Here is a 5,822-nt window from a genome sequence, read left to right as displayed (position 1 = left end):
CTTGGATTTTTATAAAATTTCATACAATCATAAAGTCACAACAATAGACAAACACAGTCTGCTTAAATTAATAACACATAAACATTGTCAGAATGAACACCCCATGTAAACATTCAAAAATGTTACAGTTGTCCGAGGTCTCCCCTACCTTCTTAGACATCATAGAAAATGTCATAATTAGCCGTGTCCCTAATGAGGTGGATTTGATTGGCGGCCCTAGGTTGGCCTTTCCCATCCCTAGCATCAAATATGACAGCAAAGATGATGACAAGCATGTAGATGGCTGACAGGACTTAACAGTGAATGCTGTCCAGTGCAACTCCTCTGGAGCTCCTTCTCTCCAGTGTGACACCCCATGACAGATGATGCCGTTTTCTCCCCATTCAAGCCTCAGAAATCACCAGACATTTTCCAATTTCTTACGAATAATGTGTCTACAAATCTTTATTGCGTGTAAAAAAATTTACATAGAACTACATGGACACATTTTTCATGCTATTACCAATGTGAGTAATGCTTGATGAGATGCAGGCGGTGTCACATTGGCCTGTTTCAAATTTACATGTATGTACTGTATGTCAGTGATCAGGTTTTCAGGTTGTAAATCCAGTAGTCATAGATTATGCAGTTCTAAATTGTCAGATAATTTGAAAAGTGCTTACATGTAGTGATTCCGTAACATGAACGTATATGGATTGTATGTTTAACCCTCATGTTCTGTTTGTGGTCTGAGAGACCCCAATTATTTTTCCTAATATTTTGAGAACTAATTACACTATGTAACACAATTTTTGTTCCTGGGTATTGAGTGTTATTTCTTAATTGCTTATGCCTCAAAATTATAGAAAATGGCTGTTATTCCCCACAAACTTTGCTTTTGAGACCAGGACAGTGATATTTTGAAATGAGAAAACGGGCGAATTTGTGTCTTTTCGTTCACATAAAAACAACATATGAATCCAAAATACTTCTTTATCTGTGGTCCGACAAAGACACTGGCTTTGACCTTTGCCTCAGACAGCTTAGGGAAGAAGTCTTGAAGGTACTTGAAGGCTGCCGACTCCTTATCTAGAGCTCTGACAAATTGTTTCATAAGGCCCAATTTGATGTGCAGTGGTGGTATCAGCACCTTCCGGGGGTCCATCAGTGGCACCCACTTGACGTTGTTCCTCCCCACAGAGAACTCGGTCCGCTGTGGCCAGTCCCACCTGTGGTAGCGAGCCTTGGTGTCCCTGCTGTCCCAATGGCAAAGATAGCAGGGAAACTTGGTAAAACTGAGAGACCCATCAGGAATGCCACCATTTTGAAGTCTCCTATGACCTCCCAACCATACTCATCATACTTCAAGGTGTCCAGCTAGGTCTTGATGCTGTTGTAATCCTCTTTGAGGTGCACCGAGTGAGCCAGGGGAAGAGACGGGTACTTGTTACCATTATGGACCAGCACGGCTTTGAATATTACTTTAGTATAAATACATGTTAATTTGGATTTATATGTTGTTTTTTTCTGACTTTATGTGAAAGAAAAGACACATTCGCTCGTTTTCTCATTGGAAATAGGTAAATTTCAAAATATCACTGTCCTGGTCACAAAAGCAAAGTTTGTGGAGAATAATAGCCATTTTCTATACTTTTGAGGCATAAGCAATTAGGAAATAACACTTACTACCCAGGAACAAAAAAATGTAATAAAAACACAGTGTTATAAACAAAATTTCAACTTGATAACACACTTCAACCTTCTATATTAAATTTTTTTATACATTACTACAAAACAGAATTTTGCCTCATCCCAAAAAAAGCTAAAATGTTGGTTACAGTGAGGCATTTACAATGGAAGTGAACAGGGACAGTCCATTAATGTTAAAATACTCACTGTAAAATACCCACAATACATAAGTTGGCAAAAGACATACAAATTATATGTGATGTCATAGTTTTAGAATGATAAAATCTCTTACTAACCTTATTGGTGTAAAGTTATATATAGAAACACTAAACCATGTAAGCAATTTGTTTTTCACAATAAAAACATTTAGAACATCACAGAATCATGTGAGTTTTTAATATGGTTAAATGGAGAGTTCACCCAAAAAAAATTCTCTCATCATTTACCCACCCTCATACCATTCCAAAAAAGGGCAGGGGAATCAATATTTAAAGACTTAAACATTGATCTGTTACTCACCCACACTTATCATATCACTTCTTATGTCATGGATCTAACCATTGGAGTCTTATGGATTACTTTTATGCAGAGGAGGGTCATCAGGGCTAACAAGGCCTTCTCTGCTGGCCTAGAGATTGTCAGAATCAGAAAATTGTATTTTTATAATTTAATATATATTTCATTAATGCTATATGTATTTTACAAAGTTCGTTCCCATCAGTCTATTAACAATATTAACGTCATTTCATTGCTACTCTCTCCCTCAGTTGCACAGTGCGACTTGCGCTACTTCCAGTGCAGCTCATTTAAATTAGAGTTTTACCCAATCAGATTTTCCACCTGTGCTGTCTCCGGGTGAAAAATCTACCCCGAGGCATTCAGAATTTCGAGTGAATCCCCTCTGCTGTTGAAGCAAATGGGGAGGATGTTGTTGATTGTAATCTTCTTTAACCAATCAGATTTCGAGTTTGCCATTTTGGGCGTATTCTTTGACACGCCGGAGCCTTCTAGCTGGCTTCTTTAGATTTTTTGTTTCGATTTTTACTTAGCCCTGTTGTTTTTTTTAACGCACAATGGTTGAAGGAGGAGAAGAAATGGATTTGGTGGCGAATTTACTGGCAAAGCCTTTTTCGAGAAGGACCTTTCTAGAAAAGCTGGAAATTGTGAGGAAGGGTCGACCAACCATGCAGCTAGCAGGCCTGTCCCAGCCAGGTAAAGGATTTGTGTGGCACTTTCAATCGACCAACTACAAAAGGTACACCTGGCTTACAGTGTCGAATGAACATTGCAAATTGTATTGCTGGGAATGCCTGTTATTTGCATCTGACCGATATGGTGTTTGGAGCCACGCTGGGTTTGCAAACCTGAATTGCCTAACCAAGGCCGCAACGATACACCAAAGCTGTGTGCATTTTGCCGCTTCAAAATCTTAGTTCCCATTCACATGCATTGTGAGGACCAACAGAGCTGAAACATTCTTCTGAAAATCTTTGTCTGTGTTCAGCAGAAAAAAGAGAGTCTTACGCATCTGGGATGTAATGAGTGTTAGTAAATGATGAGGGAATTGTCATTGGGGTGAACTATTCCTTTAACACTTACAGTAAAGGTATAATGTTTACCTCTTGTGGCTATACTTTTAAAACAATGTGTATTTTATTGTTTATGGACTGGCTCCATACACTTCCACTATAAGTGCCTTAATGTTACTACTATTTTTGCTTTTTATAAATAAATAAATAAAAAACGAGAGACAAGTCTAAAAAATAATTTGTGGGAATCACCATTATGCTGCAAATTATGTCAGTTGACCTTAACTTGTGTTAAATCCGGAACATTCCTTTAATTTGAAAGCTTAATTCGAACCTTGACTCAAAACTTAGTTGAGAATGAGACTAAACCATCATGCAATGGTTTGCATAATTGTCTCCAGTAGCACAGAACTTGGGCCCCTTGCAGTGTTTGAGGAGCCGGGAGGATGACAGGTGCTTTTTGTAATGCCTTGCTGATGAGAGCCAATCAGCTGATTCCATTCTGCTGCCTTTTTTTTTTTCCCCATCTCCCCTGTTGTCATCTGGCATGCTAAAGTAAAGATGAGCCTGATTGACAGCTGCATCCGGGTTCACAGTTTATTGGTTCCAGCAAAAGAAGCAGATATGCCAATTTAGACAGGGGAGTGACAAAAAAGTTTCCATCTAAATGGAATAATTTTACCACAGGGAATTCTCAGCTGGGGGAAGAACAGAGGCAGGCCTTTTTTCGTTATTTTAACAAGGGCTGAATGACAAACATATACGACAGTAAGAGGCTGACAGAACAGCAGCTTTTGATGCTTCACAGGGGAGCTATGAAATAAACAATAGGCAGAAAAATTGAATTACAGCAGGGTAGGATTGTATGCTCGGGCAGGAAGAGAGCTGCTGCAGGCAGCAGTCAGCTGCAGAGGGAACCCAATGCATCATTAAATGGTCCAAACTTGGTTTTACACCCTCACTGTGACTCTCTCTCCCTCTCGTTTTTTCACTCTTTCTTTTTCTTGCTTACACTTTACACTCATTCTTACTTTCACTTTCTCTCTCTCTCACTTTCGCTTAAAACTCCCTCTTTCTCTTCCTGTTGTATTGGAATGAGAAGTTACTGCATGAAAATCAGTTTTTATTTTGTTTTTATGTGAACAGATATTTCACATGGCAACAGCCTTCAGTTATATAGTTATATTTTATATATAATTATATATATCTTTATTAAACTAAATCATTCTCTGCCTTCCAGCCTCACTTCTCTGCTGTATCTTAAATGCACTCTCACAATATGTCATTTCATGTAGTAACTGATGTGATATATTCATACAAACTGTATGTCTTCTAGCCCAGAGTATCCTTGAACTCTCAAAGACTCCCTCATGAAAGGGTTAATAATCACCACCAAGGTCAAAGGCTGACATACAAAAAATTTATTTCTCATATGCAAAAAACAAAAAACAAAAAAACAAACAAAAAAAAAACAAAAAAAAAAAAAAAAAAGAAGAAGAGGAAGAAGAAGAAGAAGAAGAGAGAGAACTGGACAGAGGTGGAAATAAGTGATGGCTGAGGCCATGTGGCTTTTGTTACATAGTTTCATCAGAAATTCTTTTTATGTTTGTAACAAATTACAGTATGTGTGTGTTACATATTTTGCATTATTTTAACAAAAAGGAGAGAAACACTTTCTCCCCTTTGTTCTCTACTGCTGTTTGCTTCTTTTAGAATGAAGAACAAGCCACAAACAAATGTGAATTGCTGTGAATGAGTTAGAATCTCTTGATTCTAAGTGGGACTGTAGTTTAATTATAAAATGACTTAAAAAAAGACCCAAATATTTTCTTTTGTCAACTGTTTGAATCAAAATTCATGGTTGCCCTATGTGTACACATTTGTTTTGATATTTCTTTGCGTGCAAACTTTAGAATTTGAGTTCTCAAAGGATCTGGTGTTTTAATAAATAACTTTTAACTTAGTGTTAGCAAAGGAGCTTCTGAAATCTGAAGTCTTATGTTCAGCTGTATGTTAAAAAGTACAGCAAGTTTCAAAGTACAAAAACAATCCACAAAACCATGCAGGCATGTGAAATGTATTTGTTAATTGCTACTAGTAGGATTTAGGGATCTTTTAAAGTTAAGGGTAAAATTGAACGCAACAAGAAAGGAGAATACAGAATACCATTTTACTTAATTTGCATAGAGACTTAAACAGTATGTACAAGTTAAGAAAACTGAACCAAAACAAAACATACAAACAGCCGCACATGGGGTGATAGCATTTTAAACCCACCAAAACGACGCAGGACGGGTTTCAAACTTTTTTTGTTGTGCGTCTCTGCAAAGCACAACACGTTGTAGACACAAATGTAATGTCAATCTTTTTTTTTTTTCAGTTCTCATATCTACAAATGGAATCAGTAAATTAGTACGATACTGCAGTGGTGAAATGTAGGTGATCTTATATACATAGAAGAATTGTTTTCACATTATACACATCATTCTACAAAGCAGCAGTTTGTTGCAAATGACATACCTTTAAGTAACAGAATTCACCTTTTTTTGTGTACATTGCTGTGGGGCTAAGATGGATCTTTTCCTTTTGTTCAACATTACCACATACAATCAGTATTGACTACTA

This window comes from Myxocyprinus asiaticus, chromosome 23 (genome assembly GCF_019703515.2).
Source record: "Myxocyprinus asiaticus isolate MX2 ecotype Aquarium Trade chromosome 23, UBuf_Myxa_2, whole genome shotgun sequence".
In the NCBI taxonomy this organism is placed as follows: Eukaryota; Metazoa; Chordata; class Actinopteri; order Cypriniformes; family Catostomidae; genus Myxocyprinus; species Myxocyprinus asiaticus.
Note: the sequence above shows the minus strand (reverse complement) of the source record.